The sequence below is a fragment of the Ipomoea nil genome, unplaced genomic scaffold (genome assembly GCF_001879475.1).
Source record: "Ipomoea nil cultivar Tokyo-kokei standard unplaced genomic scaffold, Asagao_1.1 scaffold2701, whole genome shotgun sequence".
Taxonomy (NCBI): Eukaryota; Viridiplantae; Streptophyta; class Magnoliopsida; order Solanales; family Convolvulaceae; genus Ipomoea; species Ipomoea nil.
This window is the reverse complement of record NW_017619129.1, coordinates 292,384-318,512: the sequence shown is the minus strand read 5'-3', so window position 1 is coordinate 318,512 and position 26,129 is coordinate 292,384. Positions and strand designations below refer to the sequence as shown.

General features: G+C 33.2%; 1 long non-coding RNA gene and 1 pseudogene across 3 annotated transcripts; one reads left to right on the top strand and one right to left on the bottom strand.

The window, feature by feature from the left end:
* Nucleotides 1–364: 364 nt before the first annotated feature.
* On the bottom strand, nt 365–10,519 carry LOC109155312. 3 transcript variants are annotated; one of them, XR_002049885.1, is made up of 4 exons: nt 10,134–10,519; nt 9,825–9,970; nt 1,546–1,867; nt 365–559 (listed from the first exon to the last, which is right to left on the bottom strand). It is a non-coding gene; the product is annotated as an uncharacterized LOC109155312 (long non-coding RNA). The 3 variants fall into 3 exon arrangements; XR_002049886.1 differs by having other exon boundaries at nt 1,546–1,870; nt 9,825–10,519; XR_002049884.1 differs by having other exon boundaries at nt 9,825–10,519.
* Nucleotides 10,520–10,991: 472 nt separating this feature from the next.
* On the top strand, nt 10,992–22,302 carry LOC109155311 (annotated as a pseudogene).
* Nucleotides 22,303–26,129: the final 3,827 nt, after the last annotated feature.

The window sequence follows — 26,129 nt, the reverse complement described above, 5'->3', positions numbered from 1 at the left end:
TTAAGGCTAAATACTAATCTTTTATTTTCGTGTCCGGTTTCGTATTGTGTTAACGTGTAGTGTCCATAATTGCCGGGTCTATTTAACCATAATATATTATGCAATCACATATACTATCAACACCGACAACACATTTAATCGTCACAACATAATCAACAATGAGACATGAATAATTATACATTTCCAATTTTTAAAAATAAGGAATCAAGAATCTTGATTAGAACTAGTAAAGACTACTGAACTAGTGCCTAATATTAGAAAATAAGACAAGTGTCGTCTCAATGAATGTTTTGGTATGCAATCCCTTCCAAACTGAATATTTTAATAAAAATGTGGTTTTGCAACATTTGAGTAACACTAACGCGCACATCATAATTACATCCCAGCATGAGTGATATAGTACTACGGGAGGAGATGAAAAAGGAATAAATTTTAATGGCACCTATACAAAAAAAAGGGATAAAATTTAACACATCTTACCTCAAGAATTCATGTGTAAGAAGAGAGCTATGACGCCGGCCATAGGCAAGTAGCAGATGCTTAGAAGAGGGTGAAAAAACTGCAATTACAACAGACGAGTAACTTCAATAAATGAGCATGCCATTAATCCAGAGAGAATATAATTTACCATCTTTGGGAAATGGAGTTTCAGGGTACATTATGAAATTAAGAACCATAAAGTTATAAAAGCACTTGTATTTTCATTTCACAATCAAAAAGGATTTTAAGGGAGTGAACATGAAATTATTTGCAAATAGATGTCTCAACATTGAGGCTGATAGTGATGAACTATATGTCTCAATGTAGTTAGAATGAAAGTTGAAAGAGGTATGCAGAAAGCACATATGTTGGTTGTGTTAGAAAGGAACGCAAACCTCCATACCTCATTGCATACAAACAAGAAGAAATTTATGCATACTGCCTTTACATGGACAATGACTATTATAAACAACCAGCCAAAATGGATTGATACCTTGTTAGTAAAAAGACAACCAAGCAATATCAAATCTTTAAATCTCCACACTAAAATGACACAAGTAATAATCAATGCTACTTCACTCCAAAGTGAAGTGCATAATCTAATAATCACATAGACAAAGCAATATCAAATCTTTAACTAAATCCTTGGATCATTCAATGTTGTTATCCACTTTAACACCACCTTACACTATTAACCCAAAAAAATTGTTGAAATATCACTGGATCGGATTTACACTTCTGCCCAACATTTGATTTGATTGCTTAAAGTGTTATGTTTCTCTTTTTCCATATGGGTTGTGGGTGGAAACTGGAAAGGTATAGTATCTTACCTTTTCAGTTAAAAGAAAACCATTACACAAATATCTAAATTCTCTATACTTGTAATTTTTATGCAATTAAGGTGCAGTTAATGAACATAAAGCTTGACATAGTTGTTCTTCAATTTCTATAAATCAATATCAAGCACAAACATAAATGCATAGGTATTATTGTTCTTAAACTAACCTATTGGATCGGTCACTTATAGACTACACACAGACAAAAGTGCTTCAAATTAGAACATACTGGATAATATCCGAGGCCGTGGTCGTCCAAGCAGCACCGGAGCCGAAACATCAACCGTTTCAGCGTCCTGCCACGAAAACTATTTCACAACCTCCGGCCAACCGAGAATGCAGATAGAGCTGTGAATGCGAACCAGAGGCGGCGAGCACCGAACCCGGGAGGAGACGATCCGGTTCAACTTAGACCTAAGGCCGAGAGCCGGAATCCCGGTCCAGTGCGCCCGCCAGGACCAGCCATTTTCCTGTATGCTGGACATCCATAATCTTTCCTACTGTTGAAGTCTTCGCCGCTGGTCTCAAGCCGAACATTAAGGAGTTTGTGTCTGCTATTTACAGTACATAGATTTATAAATTGGCATATAACATATAAGAGATCAATGTATCAACACATTTAACCATCACAACATAATCAACAATGAGACAGGAATAAGACTAAATACTAATCCGAATCTGATATGTTATTTTTGTGTCCGATTTTGTGTTGTGTTAAGAGATCGTGTCCATAATTGCTAAGTCTATTTAAGCATAATGTATTTTGCAATCACATACACTATTCAACACATTTAACCATCACAACATAATCAATAATGAGACACGAAAAATTCTACATTAATTTCCAATTTTTTTTTAAAAAAAAAAGGAATCAAGAATCAGAAAAAAAAAATAAAAATAAAAGAATCAAGAATCTTGATCAAGAATCAGAAAAAAAAAAAATTAAACAAATCAAGAATCTTGATCAAGAATCAAGATGACAAAAAAGTAGAAGAAACAGGGTGATCTAGACGAGAGATGATGAAACAGGGTGAAGAGTACTAGCTCTACATAAGGGGCAAGTCTGATGAAGTGCCAACCAAATAGCAATGCAATCCGAATGAAATTTATGGTTGCATGGGCAGAGAACAGTGGAGATTTCACCTTTCTGGAAACCAGTGATACAAATAACGCATTCCTTCTCTCTCTCCTCTCCCTTTACGCTCCCTTCCTCGAAGCTTTTATCATTTTGTTGGAGATAATGAACCACAATCGATTTAATATCCGTAAAATAATATTTATATATATACACACGAAATATATATAAAATATTATTGGATATATATCCGAAATATATATATACACACAAATATATATAAAACGGACCTAACGGTTATATATACATGTATATCTACGAAAAAGATATACCAATATATATCAACCAAAAAAAAATATAATCCTTAGATTATAATTCCAAAACAACAAGAAAGAACGGATTTTTGCTTAGAGCATAATCCAAAACAAGAAAGAAGAAGAAAGAAAGAAATGTACGAGTTAGGCAAAGTGCCTGTCTTTCCTTAAAACCTTATTTGCCACTTCCCAGAAGTGCTAGGAGCGTTGTGGCCTAGGTTTCCCAGGATAAAACGTACAACGGTTCGACGTTTGAGCACCCAAACAAACGAACCCGGCGAACTAGAGCACGGGCAAAACACAGTAGCTAGAAAGAAGTAGGAGTAGAGTTTTGAGAAGAAAATGTGCTTATCTTTGTGTGTTGTGTCTCTCTTGTTCTTCCCTCACGTTCACTTCCTTTCTAACATTGTTTTCAAAAAGGTTGCTCCCACCACATCTTTATATAGGAGATTGGTACTAAATAGCATCATCATGACACATTAACCAACATAAATTCAATTTAAAAATTGAATTATAACGTTTGAAACGGTCGTACTTATTATCGAAATAATATCAACGGTCACGAACTTAATATCCGATTAATTCGTACCGACCATAACGACCCGTTTCAAATATCTGAGTGACCGAGAAGTCCGTACAAACCCAAAAGGTTAACGAATTGGGACCGAAAACCACACCCGAATGGTCCGCAAAGTACCGAAACGGTGTGGCACGAATCAATGCACATAGCATTGACTCGTGCAGCACGAAAGTAGCTCACACGAAAGGAGCTCAAAAGCTTAATTCACTAATTAAGCTTTCAATGTTTTAATTGCATAACTTTCGTCCACATGCATAATGCATCACCCCAATTTCCATAATTAAGCTTTCAAAGCTTATCAAATTTAAGTTGCACGTGATGTGCTGCCAGCACATGCATAGTGTTTTAATAATTTAAATACTAGCATGCCTGATTGGCACAACACGAAAGTGCTACAACGAAACATAAGTAGCACGAATCTAATGCTAATTCTTGATTAGCATTAATCTTAAATTTTGACTTCTCTCAAATAGGTTCACTTTGAGAATCAATTTCTCATTCACCTATTACCCATTTTGAGCGTACATTATATCAAATTCTTCGTCTCACTACGAAGAACCCGAATCCACCTTGACCCGACCCAAATCGGAAGTGGATCCCACATATATTTGTACCACAAAATAATCACTCAAAATATCATTTTAATGCTATTTTTCCAACAATCCCCCACATGAATGAAAAATGATTTTCAGGGTATTTTGAAATCGGAAACAACTGTGTTTAACGGTCGATCCCTGCATAGGATAGGTAGGGATCACTATACCCTTTGAACCTTCCCTTGTGAAGATATGTTTACTCTACTGGCTGTACGGTAGAACGCGATGTCTTTGAACCGACTGCCGTTTGTGTAGACGATGACATATCTCACACAGGAACCTCCCAACCATGCTCTGTTCTCATTAGTGTGCCCATTTTGGTCGTGGGTCACCGTCCTGGTTCTGCAAGAGTTTGTGAAGAATTGCGCCCATCAATTCTCCTTTGAAGCGACCATCACTTCTCTCTCACATAAGTGATTCTTTTCCGAGTATCCTGCATACTCACACATGTCAACCGACATTCGAATCATTAAAGCATCAACATGCTAACCTTGCGCGGGAGTCACTGTTCTAACGAGGAGTGGTAAGGAGTCCGAGACCCCCACAGTGACACGCTCCGTTCCATAATTTAGTTGTCTCATTGAACCTAGGTACCAGCTAGGTTGGGTGTCCACTATAGAACTTTTAGTCTAAGGGCTTTAGACCCATTCCTCGTTCCAATTTCTCCACAACCATTTGCTTACCCTCGGGTTAGCGAGTTAGCGGCCGCTACGTTATCTTTTGACATCACGTAGTCAATAGAGATAACTCCCGTTGTGAGAAATTGTTTAATGGTATTATATCTACGACTTATAAGTCTAGACTTACCATTCCACATTTAACTCTGTACTTAACCAATTTTGGCTTGACTATCGCAATGCACACAAATTGGAGGTACGAGTTCACCACTAGGAACATTCTCGAAATAATGGCATAGCCATTCAGCCTACTCGCTCGCGACACGAGTGTAAGGCTCTCAGCTTTGATCCCGTCGGATCTTAGCTATCACAAATTCATTTCGAGAATTTCCGTCCAACTGACTGCACTGGCCTACGTAAGGACGTAGCCTTTAATGGACTTAGTATCCTTTGATATCCATGCTATATTTTCCAAGTACAGCTTGATATCTCACTTAGTGCAGTCCAATGTCACGAGCATACCTTGAGTATCTCATAACTTTCACTATTGCCTTCTAGTGCATAACACTAGGGTTACTCGTATGTCACCGAGTTCGTTAACCACTAAGGCAATATCCGGCCTAGTACAACCCATTTGATACAATTAAACTACCAATAATCTGAATGTATTCTCCATGAGAAGTACAATACTCGTATTGGCTAGTTGTACGTTAGTATCTAACGGTGTCCAAGCCACTTGATTATCATCCTTTACAAGGATTTAATCAAACTTAACGAGATTGGCTTAACACGAGACCATACGGTCTTCTCACAATTTTAATCTCGAAGATTAAATCTGCCAAACTCACACCTCTCATGTCAAATCTCGAGCTTAACATGTTCCTGGTAGAATTGATCATTTGATCGTTACTACCCACGTTGAGTTTATCGTATATAAACAAACAGTGATTTCACCGTCTATCGTACGCATTACGTAGACATTTATCACATTTGTTTATACTAAACTCGTGACACATCATTGTATGATCAAAACCTACATGCCAAATACTAAGGCAATTGTTTCAAACCATACAATGATCTCACCAATTACACATTTTCTTTCCCTAGCGTGGAACCACAAAACCCTCGGGTTGTTCCATGTCTATTAAGAAAGCGATACATCCATTTCGATAAACTTCCAAGTCTCGCTAAACAGCTCTTTGGCAAGTATCATACTAATGGATTTTATTCTCATCACAAGAGAATATTTATATCGAAGTAACCGTGGCACTCGCGTTGCATGTAATCTACAATTACAGGCATGACCATTTCACTTCAATATAATCAACCGGTTTTATCTTCCGACTAGTGATCCACTTTGGATCCCGAGGTTTTACAACCTGGAGGAAGAACAACCAGTTCTAAGTATGATTCTTTAAGATAGAATCTACTTCACTCTCGGTAGCCTCTCTCGGGTTGGTCCATCTGTAGAAGTTAACACTTCTACATACGTTCGAGGCTCGTTTTCTAACAAACTTGTCAGAAAGTCCAATTTATTTTCTAGTAAACAAGTTAGATATGTGCGTCACATTCTAGCATGTACGTCAAAAAATCTAGACCAAGGATTTTCCAATCCTAGCTCTCTTGCTACGTCTAGCTTTGAGCTCGGGTTCTCTTTCATACCCTTCAATCATAGCTACGCCGAAAGTTCCTTTCAACGTGCTAGGTCCTTTATTGATCCTTCACAAAAATACATCTTCCAAGAACGATGAATTTCTTGAATCAATCTTTCGTGTTCTTATGTACATCCAAACTCTTGGACTCGTGTACTAAGAACCAATACGCAACTTTGGCAAGACACCCCCACATTTCAGGCATTAGTAGGAAACTTCCTACGTACCCACAATTCGTAAGAATTTCATGCGGGTAACCTTATTTAAAAGGTACTCACTTGTCCAAAGTATTGTCTCACCTCACATACTTTGAGGAAGACCCGAACATATCAACGTCTTGATATTTATGTTCGCCAACAACGTTCGATGCTCGAGTACGACACTAACGCTTGCGCTGAAATCACCAATAGGTGTTTCTTTTTTTTTTTTCACCACATCGATTGTTCGTAACCGCATTAATCCACGATTAATTTGGTTTTTCTCTTTTTTATTCTTTAAAGAATAAACATGTGTTACACGCTAACACATCTCGTAGGTGCTAACAGATTAACCCTCACGAATCCATTCGGTTTTGACCGAAAGGCCACAAACCCGAATCAGTGCTTCCGAAATTGAAGCACGAATCAGTGCTTAGTAGTGAAGCACGAAACATGCTATACCAAGCACGAATCATTGCTTATAAACTAACGCATCGATTCCAAAGCAATCTTTATTGCTTTAAATTATAAACTCACAACAACCATTGGTTGCTTGACTTATAATTCCAGTGCTACTTGGCACTAGGATTATTAGTTAATTTCACAATTAACCAAAACCTCCTTTCGTGCTAATCACATAACACTTTTACAACGCTAAATTTAATTAGCCACATACGAAAGGTTTAAGCTAAGTAGATTAGCATTAAGACCAATCATAATCTAGCACCTTTATTGCTATTACCAAAGCACCAAATGCTTAAGTTTTCAACACCTAAAGGTGCAGCCACCAAGTGGCCGAAAGTACCTAATTAGGCACTCTACCTAGTGCTTAATAGCACTATAGCAGTGTTCTAATTTGCACTTCAAAGTGCCAAATTAAATTGCACTTTTCACTAGTGCTACAAAAGCACTATTCACCAAAACACAATTTGTCTCAAATTAAATATACTAGTATAATTTGGAATTTTTGATCAAGTTAGTTATAACACAATTAACGAGAACAAATCAACCAAATTTTCCAACTAGTTGAATCAAACTCATATAATCGTTCTTAGAATATTATATAAAATATTCAACACTTGAGCTGTGACGCTCACGATTATATAGTTATCCCAATTTTTGACAAATTGATCCTTGAAATCCGTATCGTTCTACATGAACTAGAACCGAAGTTCGTTACGGGATTTCAACATGTAACACGCTTGTTACATTTCATTTTGGCCGTTAAGCCATTTTAGCATTTTCCACATAATGCCCCGTGATGCACTACGCACCTATATTGAATCATTTTATACATTTGACATTATTCTAGTTAATAATTCGTATGTACCAAGATTCAACTCAATGGAACAATTATATTTTTTATTCAAATAAAAATATTCCAAGGATACTACAACATTTATTCAAAATAAATAAATAGGAAAATACATTGGAAACATATTTCCTTATTCCTATCTCGTAGTGATCCTTCAAACCCGTGTGCCTTGTTCCATTCTCAACCGTCCACTCCACAAAGGGTGGTCCATAGGGCACATCGGGGTACCTATGGTTGTGACCTCACTCGTCCAACCATCCACATGTTTTAAACATAGCGAAGTTGTCCTCAACCTTCTCACCAGGATGACGGTTCGCTTCATAGTGGCATTTTTCCTTCTTCTCGTAATCTTCTTGAAAGCTAAGTTTCCGTTTAAGTTTCCTTTGATTACGGTTGAAGTCATTGGTCACACTACAATAGTCCTCAGACCATGTAGTTATTACACCATCATAGGATCCTTCGTGGCTTTTAGCCGATCCACTAGACAACACAATAGGTACCAATTGTGTGCCATTAGCCACAGGTCTACCGGATCGTGAACCAAAGTTCCCGGAGCACCATCGTGTGTTTTTGCAACTCTCATGGAAATATTATTTCCAACGTTGCTGCCATCAACTGGCATCACGGAATGTGCAACATCGTTGCCGTTCCGACCATTTGAATGTGCACCACGAGCAACATTCACGGATCCAACACTTTTGGAATCCATCGACTTGTTCATTATCAAAAATATATAAGGTTTTAAGATTGTTGGAGATAATGAACCACAATCGATTTAATATCTGTAAAATAATATTTATATATATACACACGAAATATATATAAAATATTATTGGATATATATCCGAAATATATATACACACACAAATATATATAAAACGGACCTAACGGTTATATATACATGTATATCTACGAAAAAGATATACCAATATATATCAACCAAAAAAAAATATAATCCTTAGATTATAATTCCAAAACAACAAGAAAGAACGGATTTTTGCTTAGAGCATAATCCAAAACAAGAAAGAAGAAGAAAGAAAGAAATGTACGAGTTAGGCAAAGTGCCTGTCTTTCCTTAAAACTTTATTTGCCACCTCCCAAAAGTGCTAGGAGCGTTGTGGCCTAGGTTTCCCAGGATAAAACGTACAACGGTTCGACGTTTGAGCACCCAAACGAACGAACCCGGCGAACTAGAGCACGGACAAAACACAGTAGCTAGAAAGAAGTAGGAGTAGAGTTTTGAGAAGAAAATGTGCTTATCTTTGTGTGTTGTGTCTCTCTTGTTCTTCCCTCACGTTCACTTCCTTTCTAACATTGTTTTCAAAAAGGTTGCTCCCACCACATCTTTATATAGGAGATTGGTACTAAATAGCATCATCATGACACATTAACCAACATAAATTCAATTTAAAAATTGAATTATAACGTTTGAAACGGTCGTACTTATTATCGAAATAATATCAACGGTCACGAACTTAATATCCGATTAATTCGTACCGACCATAACGACCCGTTTCAAATATCTGAGTGACCGAGAAGTCCGTACAAACCCAAAAGGTTAACGAATTGGGACCGAAAACCACACCCGAATGGTCCGCAAAGTACCGAAACGGTGTGGCACGAATCAATGCACATAGCATTGACTCGTGCAGCACGAAAGTAGCTCACACGAAAGGAGCTCAAAAGCTTAATTCACTAATTAAGCTTTCAATGTTTTAATTGCATAACTTTCGTCCACATGCATAATGCATCACCCCAATTTCCATAATTAAGCTTTCAAAGCTTATCAAATTTAAGTTGCACGTGATGTGCTGCCAGCACATGCATAGTGTTTTAATAATTTAAATACTAGCATGCCTGATTGGCACAACACGAAAGTGCTACAACGAAACATAAGTAGCACGAATCTAATGCTAATTCTTGATTAGCATTAATCTTAAATTTTGACTTCTCTCAAATAGGTTCACTTTGAGAATCAATTTCTCATTCACCTATTACCCATTTTGAGCGTACATTATATCAAATTCTTCGTCTCACTACGAAGAACCCGAATCCACCTTGACCCGACCCAAATCGGAAGTGGATCCCACATATATTTGTACCACAAAATAATCACTCAAAATATCATTTTAATGCTATTTTTCCAACACATTTAACCTTACTTCTTGGACTGGGACTACTTGTGCTGCTTCCACATTAACGTTGTTGTTGTTGTTGCCGCTTGTGCTCCCTCCCACCGCCGCAGTTGGAGGTGGCGTGCTGACGGAACACCACCTTACAAAGGAACACCACAAACAAACTCCTACAACTGCAATCACGAAATACAAAGGACCAACAAAAGACTCTACTCACTTCTGAATATATATAGAATAATATTAGTAATAGGATTAGGAAACTAATAATAGGAATAGGAATAGGAAATAAAATAAAATAAAAAATAATAATAAGAGAAAAGAGAGAGAAATTATGACCGTTACATATTTCACTCTCGGAGAAGCTTTCAGAACACAAATCGCCGACGACCTCCACTGAAGAATTGAAGAGTGTTGATATGGTACCAGAAAGGAAGCAGAAATGGAGTTGGGAATGAAAAAATGTTGCAATCCCTCACTGGGGATTCGGGAAATGGTGTGACAGAGGAGAAGGAATTCGACTCTAACACCGACAGAGACTTGACTGCCCTACTATCTATCTGCTGGAACCAAACTCTCAACTTCAAACTTGGGACAATTGGTAGTCTCAGCTTCCACCATAACAGACATTTCTATGCTTATTGTTTTGGGTCAATTGCATCTTCAAAACCTAAACCCAAAATTAGAGGCGGAAGAAGAACGTTGTGGGGGGCGGTGGAAGGAGAGCAAATCCAATGAAAGAATAGGAATATGAGAAATGGCTGATAATGATTTCTGATTTACTGTAAAAAAAAATTCTATATAATTTTTTTTTTCATTTTGTATATTGAATTGAAATTGATTTGATTTCCCTTCCGTGGAGTAGCTCTAGTTTAGCAAAATTAAGATTACTTAATTTTTTTGTAAAAAGAGAAAATTATTATTTGAATCTTTCAATTGTTTCTCAATTGTTAATGTAGTCACTAATTTTTAACGTGAATTAATTTGATTCTCAAATAATTTAAAATTTTGTCAATTAAATTCGAAGACTAAAATAGTGATGTTTTCTTTTTTAAAATTTCCTTAATTTGGTTTGAAGTCAACAAGTTTACGAAAATGAGATTTCCCCAGCACCATTAACTGAGCTAAAGTGCCTTATAATATATATGGGGAAAGGAATAAGGGATACATACATGTTTCTCACTTTTCTTCATCTTCAATATAAAACTTTACTCAAACTCTTCTTTTCTGAGGACTGAGCAACCTAACACCGCTCAAGATAAATTGTTTTTTTGGTAAGAGTTTTCATTATACTTTTGGCTATTTTTCTGGTTAAAACATAATATTGCTTTTTAAATAATTCTGCAAATGTTTCAACAGGATAAACCAAGCAATCTTAGTGTTGTTTTCTGTTGATGATCTTTGTTTGAGTTTTCATTTTTTAGTTATTTACATTTTTTGAATTGAAATTGGAATTTACTATATGGGTTTATTTTGAAAAATAAAAAATTATGGTAATTGATCCAAATATAATGACATTAAAAGCATTAATATGGACAAAAAAAAATCAAAACAAAAATCTAAAAGTATTAATCCATATTTAAAAATTAGATTACCAATAAGATGAAATGATACACTTTTTAATTAGGAATGAGATTTTTAATTGAAGGATAGTCAAATTTCTTAAAAAGTTGTCAACCAAACACTATAATTTTGTTTGTCATTCCTAATGTGTAAATCCATGAACCAAACCAAAGACACCCTAATATATTTCCAATTTTTTAAAATAAGGAATCAAGAATCTTGATCAGTATGTATTGAAAAAGATGACAAAAAAAGTACAAGAAACAAGGTAATCGTTAGAGATTATGAAACAGGCTGAACAGTACTAGCTCTACGTATGGGGCAAGTTTGATGAAGTACCAACCAAATAGCAATGCAATCTGAATGAAATTTATGTTTGCATGATAGAACGGTGGAGATGTCTCCTTTCTGAAAACCGGTGATACAAATAACACATTCATTTTCTCTCTCCTCTCCCTTTACGCTCCCTTCTTCGAAACTTTTAATATTTAACCTTACTTCTGGGACTACTTGTGCTTCCACATTAATGTTGTTGCCGCCGGTGCTCCTTCTCGCCAGTCTGTTGCGCGGCTGCGCCGCCGCAGTTCGAGGTGGCGTGTTGACGGGACACCAACACAAACATGCATACCACAAACAAACCCCTACCACTATAATGATGAAATACAAAGGACCCACATGCGTGTAATCGTCCTCCATGTCTAGCAGAATAGATAGAATACTCGCTCACGGATTTAGAATACGTGTGTGTTATATTTGGGAGAAGAAAACAATAATAAAATACTCTACTCATTCATGAATATATATAGAATAATATTAGTCTATTACTAATAGGAATATGATACTCTTTCGTGAATATATATAGAATAATATTAGTCTATTACTAATAGGAATATGATACTTTTTCTAAAAAATAGGAATAGGAAACAATCCAAGATACAGGGTTCCATCACAATATATTGGGCTCGAGTCCTGGATTAATAATGACAACTTAAAAATAGTTTTTGACCAATTATAGTTTATTTGGAAAATTATTGTGTGGACCATGAATATCAAATACATTTTTAATATATTAAAAATACATTATTTTATATTGTAGGTACATTATTTTTGTATTGAAGGTACATTATATACCTTACGTACATTATGTACCCCTTAGTATATTAAAAAGGTACTTTCAAAAAATGTACCTTATGTACATAAATAATGTACCATTAGTGTATTAAAAATATACTTTTTATTTATGATCCACATAATTGTGTGGACCATGGTCCATGTAATAATGATTGAGTTTATTTTTATTAAATTTATTAAGGGCTTATTTTGTAGTAATGCTAAACCAATCATTATTGCGTGGAGATGTGTAGAACATGGTCCAAAAGCATATAAAGTATATTATTCTAATTCATAAAAATATATAATTTTAACACATAAAGTATACATTATTTCAACCCATAAAATATATTATCTTATCCTAGAAATTTCATTATTCTAGCACATAAAGTATGATATACATTATTTTAACTCATAAATTAAAATACATTATTTTAACACATAAATTATATTACTCTATCTCATAAAATACATTATCTTACCCCAAAAATTTTATTATATTAACACATATAAAGTACATTTTTCTAACACATAAAGTACAATATTTTACCCAGAATGATCATTATTCTAACACGCACGCAGAGGAAGTAATTTTTTTTAACATCAAAACGACGTCGTTTTAGAACGTGGTCTACATAGCTGTGTGAACTACAATCCCCACATTAATTTGTCATGCTAAACATTCGCCCTAAAATTTCTCTCTTTAATTCTCCTCTAAAGTGACACTATATATCCTTTAGTTACTTTAGTGTATAATTAAAAATGTGTGGTAAGCCAATTTACGACACTCAATAATTATAAGTCACATCATGAAATAATATTAAGAAAAACTTTTGGAAGTCAAACACTTTATATTATTTTATTATTGCTAAATTTTATTTATTTACTCCATCTATCTCATGTCTTATTTATTATTTATTGGTCAAATTAACTCTTTCTTCTTTACTTATTTCTTTTAGTATTTTTAATTATTTTTATTTTTTATGTGTTAAATAGTACTTTTAATGTAGTTTTTAAATATATAATTTTTATATACTAATACTAAAATTAACATTATGAAAAATCTATCTAACCTATTAATAAAAGTAAAATCATCTTCTTCAACTTTCTCGTCCAAACTAATATGAATATTAATTCATCTATCTATCTATACTATTAATAAAAGTAAAATCGTCCTCTTCAACTTTTCCGCTCAAATTTTTCTTAATATTAATTAATTTATTTATTTATTAATAAAAAAAAGTAATAAAAGTTTAATTGGGCGTAGTACAAGAAAGATAAAAAAAAATCTAAGAATATGCGTCTAAAGTTTGAACTTTGGACACCTAAAGTGTAGGACGGTGGTATTTTTGTAATTAAAATGTCACTATATAATTTATTTTTATTTTTTTTAATTAAAAAGAATAGGTGTCCAAAGTTTTAGAACTTTGGACGCCTACTGTTAACCTGTCCAAAGTGCAAAATAATAGCCGTCCAAAGTTATAGAATTTTGGACACCTATTGTTAAGCCCATCCAAATAATAGGCGTCCAAAGTACGTAACTTTAGGCGCCCTATTATTAGGGTTCAAGAAAATGCTGTTAATAATTTGATATAAAAAAGTTCAGAAGAATCAAACTACCGTAATGTATTATTATTATTATGCAATCACATATAATATCAACACATTTAAGTATTTAACCATCACAATATATATATATATATATATATATATATATATATATATATATATATATATATATATATATATAATCAACAACGAGACATGAATAATTATACATTTCCAATTTTTAAAAATAAGGAGTATAATAATCAATTAGTATGTATAGATCGAAAAAGATGACAAGAAACAGAGCACATTGTCATCAAACAAATCTAACCAGTCATAACATTCTCAAATTAAGATTTTCCTTTTTGACATGTACTCAAATTTATTTCTTGGGTCCAATATTTGCTTTCATATTGGACCCCATCACTTCAACAGATGTAATCTGAGGCAAATTATGCTGTGGAACTGTGTCCACCTTGCAAGGTGAACATGATTCAAAAACTGTCATAATTGTGAATATAGAGTTTAAAAGTTATGAACATAGAGTTTTATAATTATAAACATAGAGTTCTGTAATTGTGAATATAGAGTTCAATAATTGTGAATATGAAGTTCAAAAATTATGAACATAGAGTTCAGTAATTATGAACAAAGAGTTCTATAATTGTGAATATAGAGTTCATTAATTGTGAATATGAAGTACAAAAATTATGAACATTAAATATAATTATAAACATAGAGCTGAACATAGAACCGTGTCCATCTTGCAAGGTGGACACGGTTCCACGGCATAACAATTGGACAATTGATAGTCTGAGCATCCACCATAACAGACATTTGTACGCTTATTTTTTGGGTCAATTGCATCTTCAAAACCTAAACCCATGATTAGAGGCGGAAGAAGAAGGGATAGCCGAAAGAAAAACGTAGTGGGGGGTGGTGGAAGGAGAGCAAATCCAATGAAAGAAGATGGCAATTTATATCATATATATATATACCACGGCGCGCGTTGCATTGTGCTCCCAGATGCAAAACGACGTCGTTTTTTTTTTTTTTTTTTTTTTGAAATTTTCCGCCCCAGTATATGGCAGTTATTTTTTCTTTAAAAAAAATCCTGTTCAAAAATGTACATAATGTTATACTAGAATACACATAATTGTATACATGAATATACATAATTATATAACAAAATATACATACTCTTTTTAAAAGATAATACACATAATCTAACATAATACATAATAAACATAAACTTTTAACATAATACACATCAACTCTTAACATAATACACACATATTTTCTTATTCGGATGTACATAATTGTACAAAAAGAATGTACATAATTGTATAAAAAATGTACATAACTGTATGAACAAATATACATAATTGTATGAACAAATATACATAATTGTGTGAACAAATATACATAATCACAGCAACTTCCTACCGCGCCTCCCAAAACGACGTCGTTTTGGGAGGCGCACGACGCATAGTGCTACGCGCGCCGTGGTGTAAGGTATAACGATTGAAAGAAGATGAAAGAATAAGAATATGTGAAATGGCTGATAATGATTTTTGATTTACTGTAAAAAATTTCTATATAACATTTTGTATTTTGTATTTTGTTTTTTTGTTTTTTGTTTTTTTTTTGTTTTTTTTTGTTTTTTGTTTTTTTGTTTTTGTTTTTGTTTTTTTTGTTTTTTTTTTTTTTTTCATTTTTTAATTTGGTTTTCTTTGTTATTATCATGCTAAAAGTTTGATTTCTTTGTTCTTGATTTTTGTTGATGGTATGATAGTTATATTTGTTGTTAAGTTTGATTTCTTGCAGACATGTTAGACATTTTCAAGGTTAAATGTCTTTTTAATACATAAACCAATAAGTTGATAGAAAGCGTTGTTCAAAGCAGTGTTTCCCATTTGGTTGATTAAGGACAATCAATCAATACAAAAAGTCAATTACCAAACACATTTTTTAGCTGACTAGGTCAGTCAACTAAAATTGATCAAGCCAGAGAAGCTCTATCATGGATCAAAACTCGTACGGCCACAACGTACATAGTGGAGTCAGATTATTTAAACTTTTTTGTAATAATTTTAATTCCGTTAGTCAAGACTTTTCGTATGTCAGTTTGATTATTGAACAATGTCGTGTTATTGCTAGAGGCATTAGGAACGTTTTTGTTCGCTATGTCAAAATGTTAGTGAATTACGTAGCTCATGTGCTTGCACAGACTACTGATTTTTCTTCTGTTCTTAGGGTGTGGGATTCTCACCCGCCTAGTTGTATTTCGGCTTTGATTTAGTATATTCCCTTTCCTTCAAAAAAAAAAAGTAAAAAATGATTAATAAGTCTGTAACCACACTTCCCCGTTACTTTAGAAGTAAATAGATAGTTAAAAGTTAAAAATGTCAATTGCAAGAATTTTGGATGGACGGACTAAACTCGTCTTGTAACTCTAAACAACAAAGAATCATAAAGAGGTAAACCAACCTAGGTTACTAATAGTCAAATTTGTAATATTGTGATTATCAAGTTAATAGTCTAACCAAGTTGAACGGGTTGCGTTATCTTGCAACCCTTCTTATTCTTATTTTTGGATGTAAAAGTCAATTTTGATTTTTACCACTCTAGTACTTTTTTTTTTTTTTTTTTTTTTTTTTTTTTTTTTTAATATTCGTTTAATTCAAATTATGGTACAATAAAATTTAATAAAATGTTTACGAAGTACTCCGTAATAATATTCCATACATTTAAATCCTAAAACATTTTGAAATTCTTTTTTTAAAAAAATCTAAAGTTGAGCAATGTGTAAAAATGCTGAGATTAATTCCAATTATATTGCGAAGATCTCCGTCCTTCCCGATCGATCTCAGATCTTCTGAATGCTCGCCCAGAGAGAGGAGAATGAAAGTGAAATTCAGTGGAAAGTGCTACTCCATATATACGACTTGGTCAGAGAATGCTACGAGTCTACGACGTTGGCGACCACGTGAAGTTGAAGACTCGAAGTTGCCGATAACCTTCTGACTCTACGAGCTATATAACAAGGTGATTTGATTTCCCCCTCTCTCTCTGTTGCTTGGATCGACTTGATTTCTGCAAGCAAAGGACTTAAATTCCACTTTGTATATTGGAATTGATTTGATTTCCTCCTCTGTAATGTTGAAATTGAGATCACCTAAATTTTAAGAAATTAAAGTTGTCATTACCTAAACATCCTTAATCAAAGTTGTCTTGACAATTAGTCTAAAAGTTGCTTAATTGATTCCCTGTATCTGTTTACATTATAGACTGTTATTAAGAAGTGCAATATAGATTTGATATTATGCTTTGTTTAAAGATTCATTTCACATAATATGCTTCAATTAAAAAAACTGTGAAAATCATTATTGATATTAAGGGAAGCATGCCCATCCAATTAATATCATTATTCTGTGTTGTTAGTTGTTTGATATATCTGTCAAGTGTACATATAATTTTGGAACTGATTGGCAGCAAATTACTCCTACTGTTATTACAGACCTAAATGACTGCATTTTCATTGAGCAGGAAGAATTTTATCAATTTTAATTCCAAAAGTTTGTTGCTTTATTATAGTATACTAAAATTATACAAAGGTCTACTTTTTCAGATATGTGATTCAATATCATAATATCAAAGCTGTGCTTATTCAGTACACTTTCTGATTATCAGTTGTATCCCCCACTATACACTTAAACTGAGTTCTCAAATTTTGTGTACTCTTTAACATGGAAATCAGTTCTTTTTTCTTTGTCCTTTAAAATCTGATGTTATACGTTTTTTCCGACCTAGGTATATCACTATCTTTTGCTGCATTCAATATTTTTTAAGAACATTGAGAGCATATGAATGGATGGTACCTTTGTTATCCCCAGGATGTTTCCTCTTCCTTCATATCACTGCTGAGCATGTTAGTTTCTCCATCCTTTCACTATTTTGCTGTTTCATCAAATTGAATCGTACAACTAAAATAGTGGTTTCCCACTGCATATCATCTTGGAATAGTAACAGTTCTCTACACATTTAATATTGTCCTGCTGCATTGATTATTAGAGCTTATTATCATATTTTCCTGAAATATGATTCCTCCACAGCAGCCTACATGACAATACATTGTATTTTAAATGATAGAAACATAAATCAAGATAAAGAAACAGAATGAGTGTTTCTCCACATAAGGCTTATAGGACTGATTATTTAAAGTATAGAAATAGTAATATGATTAATGAAAAAGTCCTATTTTATATATATAGATCTTACTGAAAATTTCATAGAGAATGCATGTTCTCTTGGTACTTCATTTTTTTACCACTAAATTACTTCATTTTTTTACCACTAAATTGCAGCCCCCAACAGGATCATGCATTGTACAACCATCTTCTTTTCACTGCCATGTTAAGAAAAAAATGCAATCTGGACAGTGCATATGCATTAAAACAAAAAAGATTTTTAATCAACAATTTGGTAGATGTAAATACCTCTTGATCATGAAAGAAGAACTCTTTGCACTTGATTGTAGAAAAGCCTTTTCTTTCTAGGATTTTATATGTATGCACCACCCTAACTTTGATTGTGCTTCTTGTTTTACGACCAAGCATGTATATAAGAGCCATGAAAGTCCTAAGATGTATTCTGATTAGCTTTCGTTGTAATGTTTGTATTCGAATAGAAGTCTTATATAGCCATTGGTTTACGCATGCCTTGTATCTATAACAGAAAAAGAACGATACGCTTACCAAGGATTTTAATGCAAATTTGAAATTTCATTGGAAAAGCAATATACGATTTAATCAGCCGTAATCTTCGTTTCCCAATATAATAAAACAATATAATCTTCTTCACGCGTTAATGGGAGCGTTTCCCAATATAAAACAGTGTAATCCATGTTTTAACCAAACAGTATCGTATGCTTTGGGTGGGAATTTTTCACCAAAACTATTTGGTTTTATTATAGTTAGGATTATATATGGGGAAGGGAAGGGATACATACATGTTTCACACTTTTCTTCAACTTCAGTATAAAACTTTACCCAAACTCTTCTTTTCTAGGGACTGGGCAACCTAGCACTGCTCAAGAGAATTTTTTTTTTTTTTTTTTTTTTTTTTTTTTTTTTTTTTTTTTTTTTTTTTCTTTGTAAGAGTTTTCATTATACTTTTGGCTCATTTTTCTGGTTAAAACATCATATTGCTTTTTAACTATTTCTGCAAATTTTTCAACAGGATAAAGTGATAAACCATGCAATCTTAGTGTTGTTTTCTGTTGACGATCTTTGTTTGAGTTTTCATTCTTTAGTTATTTATATTTTTTGAATTGGAATTGGAATTTACTATATGGGTTTATTTTGTTGTATCAGTGATCCCATTGGACTTCTAATGCTTCTTGAATATATGCAATTTTTAAAAATTCGATTCTAAGCCATACTAATTTAAAATTAGACTGAAGTGTAATTTACTTTATTCTAATTTTAATTGGTCTGGCTTAGGTTTACTAGTTTATCTTTTCTTCATTAATTAATTATTCTTTATGTTGTGAAGTGAGATTTTATATGGGTTTGGGTTATCTTTGAAATATAAGTATTCATCTCCCATTGTGTTGTAATGACTAATTTCTTTTGTGTGAAATAAGAGGTTTATGGGTTATACTATGTTTATGCAACTTTACAGGCTAACACTAGTTAATTATTAGTTCTCCAAATCCAAATTCAGATCTAAAGAAAGCCTAACAATTCCATAACTATCAATGAAAGTCCACCGTAAAAACTAATATATAAATCTAACAGCACCATTCTAATTTTCCTTTGTTAATCTGTTATATATAAATGTAATCTGTTGTGCGTTAGTAAGAAGTTCAAATTTGTGAAGTGGATTCCCTGGTTATTATTTATAAGCCGTTTCTGTGCTAGGAGTAAAACTGAGCACCATAAAGTGGATTCCTTGGTTAATATTTATAAGTTGCTGTGCATTAGAAGTAAAAAAGAGCACCGCAAAGTGAATTCCTTGGTACTTATAGTTAATTTGGAGCCATTGTGTGTTAGTAATGTGATGTGAAATGTTTTCCTTGGTTCACCGAGCACCTCCTTTACAAGGTGTTGCTTGCCTTTTTTACTTGTAAACCACTTGTAAACTTGACTAATAGAAAGGTTAGGGAGCTGAGAAGAAATTTCTGTTGCTTGAATGCCCTGTTGAATTTGGCATAGTCTTGAGGACTGAGTTCCTTATTTGGTGTTCTAATTATGGGATAATCTGCCGGAATTTTTTCAGCAATTTCCCAAATTTAATTTTGTGTAAATATGCATAATATGTAGAATTCATGATTATAATGTGCGAGTATGGGACTAGAATGGTTTAGCCACTGTTTGGATGATTTGGATGAGAACTAATGTAAAACTTATTTACTACATAAACACTTGAGCTGTTGTTTATCATGTTTGAATAGGCTTGTGGAAAAGTGTTTATGGCCCTTGAAAAAAGTTTTTTAAGCTTTATTTTCTGTGTTTTTAAAATCAATTTATTAGAATAGGTTTAAAACTATTTTTATAAAAGGCCATTTAGTGACAACGTCATATTGAGTTCAATGAAGATTGGAAGTTGGACAATGTTTATCTTTAACAAGCAGTTATTTAAGCTGTTTTCACAAATTGAGACTTTATACATTCAATATAATCCAAAATGTACAACTTTGGTTGAGCCCAACCTCAATTTTTTGACAATTAGTTTTGCAAATATACAAGATTATTAGCATACTGTTGCGGCGTTGCTTGATAAGTGATAACAGTTTTACATTTGAAGCATAGGAACTGTCAATTCAAGTTTTTGAAGTTGAGAGGGGTAGAAAGACCAGAGATGGCTGAAATGTCTACTGTAAATCATGTTCTGGTTATTCCTTACCCTATACATGGTCACATAACCCCGATGATTCAACTCTCAAAGCGTTTAGCCTCAAGAGGAGTTGGGGTGATAGTCATTACCCCAACATCAACTAGTGCATGCATACAGGTAAGTTCAAGCCTAATCAGGATTGAGTCTATCCCCGATGGTGTGAAACCAGATTCTGGCTTTGATGCCATTTCTGACTGGCTCAAGGACTTAGTCTCCAATAACTTGGCTGAGATCATGTCTAAAGTCACTGATTCTGGGTTTTTTTGACCACTGTGTTATACGACTCAATCATGCCATGGGTGGCTGACTTAGTGCACCAGCTAGGCCTGAGAGCTGCTGCATTTAACAGCCAATCATGTGCTGTTTTTGCAGTATACCATCAACCGTGTCACTGCCTTCAATGCCACCATTGGGGTTGAATGATCTCCCATCTTTTGTTCGCAATAAGAGCTCCTATTCTTCCCTACTGCGGTTTGTTTTGAGCAGAAATTTGAATACGCAGAAAGCAGAAAGGAGGTATGCCTCTCTCTCTGCTTAGATATTTTAGATTATTGCAACAGTTTTATCTTGAAAATGAAATTGCTGTTCTGTGTAGCCCACCTTAAGTGTTAATTTTTATTCCATTGAAGCAGTTTATTTTAAACTATTGGTCAATTTTGGGTTGCTAGGTTTAATTTCAATATTCACAATAAGAGATAAACTGAAAAAGAGGGACCTATATACTATATTCCCAAAATATCCTTAGTTGGGATCAAATCTTGACCTACAGGCCTCCCTAGAAGTGGATTAAAATGAAGATTGCTTAACTTTGGAAATGGATTAAAATGACTGCTCTCAAACTCATTTGGACATGATCTCTTGTTCTTTAAACTGTTGAACTCAATTGTAGTTGGTTTTGGTAGATTGAAAGATTGCTTAACTTTTCATTGTTTTACCTGGCCACTAAACAAGAACCCTGGTTTAATGTATGGTTAACAAGTACTTGCTTGATTCTCTTAGGTACTGGAGTGGATGGCTAGCCAATTTTCACTCAAAGTCATTACTATCGGGCCACTACTTCCATCAATGTACCTAGACAAGCGAGTAAGAGACGATGACAACTATGGCCTGAGTCTTTTCAAGCCAAACAATAATGACTGCATGGAGTGGCTTGACTCCCAGGAAACTGGTTCGGTTGTGTATTTATCTTTCGGGAGCTTAGTCAACTTGAAGGATGAGCAAATGTGTGAAGTTGCACAGGGCTTGATCCAAAGCAAATGCAAATTCCTATGGGTGGTCCGGTCCTCTGAGCAAATGCAATCACATATACTATCAACACATTTAACCATATGTTTTGGCGAGAGTACTTTTAAATGTTTGGTAGTAGGGTGGAATTGGAATGATTACCAATATTAATGTTTGGTTGTGTATGACTCTATAATGGGAATAAATGTTTTAATAATACAAAAATAAAAAATCAAGGTAATTAATCCTAATATAATGACATTAATTAAAAGCATCAATATGGACAAAAAAATCAAAACAAAAATCTAAAAGTACTAATCCATATTTAAAAATTAAATTACTAATAAGATGGAATGATACCCATTTTAGTTAGGGAATGAGATTTTTAATTGAAGGGGTATTTAAATTTGTTTTAAAAAGTTGTCAACCAAATACTATAATTTTTATTCTCATTCGTAATGTGTAAACCCATGAACCAAACCAATGACATCCTAATACATTTTCAATTTTTTAAAATAAGGAATCAAGAATCTTGATTAGTATGTATTGAAAAAGATGACAAAAAAAGTACAAGAAACAGGGTAATCGTTAGAGATTATGAAACAGGCTAAATAGTACTTGCTCTACATATGGGGCAAGTTTGATGAAGTACCAACCAAATAGCAATGCAATCTGAATGAAATTTATGATTGCATGATAGAACGGTGGATATGTCTCCTTTCTGAAAACCGGTAATACAAATAACACATTCATTCTCTCTCTCCTCTTCCTTTACGCTCCCTTCTTCGAAGCTTTTAATATTTAACCTAACTTCTGGGACTACTTGTGCTTCCACATTAACGTTGTTACCGCCGGTGCTCCTTCTCGCCAGTCTGTTGCGCGGCTGCGCCGCCGCACTTCGAGGTGGCGTTCTGAAGGGACACCACCACAAACATGCATACCACAAACAAACGCCTACCACTATAATGATGAAATACAAAGAACCCACGTCCTCCATATCTAGCAGAATAGATAGAATACTCTCTCACGGGTTTAGAATACGTGCGTGTTATATTTGGAAGAAGAAAACAATAATAAAATACTCTACTCATTCGTGAATATATATAGAATATATTAGTCTATTACTAATAGGAATAGGATATGTCTAGAATAATATTAGTCTATTTCGAATAGGAATAGGATACTCTTTCTAAAAAAATAGGAATAGGAAACAATCCAAGAGACAGGGCTCCATCACAATATATTGGGCTCGAGCCCTGGCTTACTAATGACAACTTAAAAATATTTTTTGGCCCATTATAGTTTATTTTTATTAAATTTATTAAGGCCTTATTTTGTAGTAATGCTAAACCAATCATTATTGCGTAGAGCTGTGTAGAACATGGTCCAGAAACATATAAAGTACATTATTTTATGAGTTAATTCCACTAGAGGTCCTTTGTCTTTGGTGGCAATTCCAGATTTAGTCCCAGATTATCGCTTTTGCCATTTAACATCCCAGATTATCATATTTTGGACACTTTTAATCCTTCCAGTGACTTTTTCGGCGAAAGCCTATTTTAGGAAAGGGCAATTTGGTCTCTTCACTTATTCTTTTATTTTTATTTTTCACATTTTTTGTTCAAGTTTTTGTTTACAATTTTTTTAAAGAAGATTTATGAGGATGTACATGCATTGTACTTGTGAATTTGCTTTTTTTTTTTTTTTAATCGGAACTAAAATGTGAAAAACAAAAAAGATAAGTGAAGAGACCAAATTGCCCTTTCCTAAAATAGACTTTTGCCGGAAGGACTAAAAGTGTTCAAAATATGATAGTCTGGGACTAAATTTGGATTGCCACCAAAGACGAGGAACAGGGCCGGTTCTATCATTTTATAGGCCCGGGGCGTAACAACAAAAATGGGCCCCTGCATGAAATTAATATACATTTTTATAACTAAAATTTAAATTAAATAAGGAAGGGTCACAAAATAGGCGGGTTTTTTTTTAGTGGCCCCATTCTTATAAATAAATGAGGCCCTATCAAATGTATAAGCGCAGCCTTTAAAACCAATACTGTAAAATATAAGATTTTTATTTCAAATAAGTATGAACGGTGTAATACCAGTTGAATGCAAAAATCACAGTTTCTACAGTAAAATATATGATTTTTATTTCAAATAAGTATGAACGTTGTAAATATTAGGTCCTCTAAAAATTGAGCCCTTGTGTTGTTGCCCATTTTGCATGCCCCAAAATCCGGCCATGAAAATACTAATGTCAAATAACTTGAAATAAAATTAAAAAGTTTTTAACTATTTTACATACACATGCAAACAATTCTATAGGTTTTCCTAAATCTAAAATAATCAATAACTGCATCAGTGCCTTCATAAATAAACAATTATAGTTTATAAAAACGAATAAACAATTTGAAACCAAATAAAGTTTATACGCAATCACATTATTATTATTATTATTATTATTATTATTATTATTATTATTATTATTATTATTATTATAAAAATAAAGTAATTATTATTACAAATTTATAAAACAAAACTTATAAACAAAAGCTGAGCATGAAATCTTAATTATTGAGAAAAATAAATCAGAACACTTTAAATGCGATAAAAGATATTCATAATAAAATATGAAACATAATTAATTTGATAAAATAGTTCGAATAGAAAACACGTTATAAATCACATATCTTCTATATTGGTATTATATTTATAAATACTTATTCTTTTCGTTAGATTAATTTCAAGTTTTTAAATACGATGACGCACAATGGAACTTCTAAACTACATTAACTAGATAATTCATATAAAAGTAAACTATCTTTTTTAAAATATTTTTCATAACTAAATCACAAAATATATTATATGTACATTACTCATTATAAAGTTCACAAAATAACATGTGTTCTAAATATAAATTGTAAATTATTCGAATAGAAATTGATTCAAAATTTGATATAGATCACAAATCAATCTATATTATAAATCTCACTATCATTATAGAAAGGTAAAAAAAAAAAAATCATAAAGTTACAAATTTAATAAAAAATACAAATTAAAATTAGAAATAAATTTCATAAGTTACAATTTAATACTACATAATAATATATCTAAAATTCTAAATTCATCTTCTAAATAGTAGAGAGTGAATTTAATATAATTGTATTGTATAGGGGTTCTAAATAGTAGAGAGTGAAAATGGGTGGAAATTTAATATGATGTACATACAAGGGTTCGACCACACGCCCTTTTAACACAAAAACAAAAAATCTTACCAGTTAGGTTGACCAACACTTTAGTAATACTAATGTATACTAAATACATATACATAAAATTATAGTATAAATAAAACATAGTGGGTGGGTAGAGGGTCCCTTCCAAGCGTGGGCCCTGGGCAAGGGCCCAGCCTGCCCTTGCCCAGGGCCGGGCCTGACGAGGAACCTCCGCTGGAATTAACCCTTATTTTAATTCATAAAAATATATTATTTTAACACATAAAGTATACATTATTTTAACCCATAAAATATATTATCTTATCCTAGAAATTTCATTATTCTAACACATAAACTACAAATACATTATTTTAACTCATAAAATACATTATTCTAACACATAAAGTATATTACTTACTCTATCTCATAAAATACATTATCTTACCCCAAAATTTCATTATTCTAACACATATAAAATACATTATTCTAACACATAAAGTACATTATTTTACCCAGAATGTTCATTATTCTAACACGCGCGTGGAGGAAGTAATTTTTTTAACATCAAAACAACATCGTTTTGGAACGTGGTCTACATAGCCCTGTGGACCACAATCCCCACAATAATTTGCCATGCTAAACATTCGCCCTAAAATTTCTCTCCTTAATTCTCCTCTAAACGTGACACTATGAATTAATACCTCCAATAGTCCTTCGAGTCTTAGCGATTTATCAACTGTGACCATTCGAGTTTTAAATGACCTCCAATAGTCCCC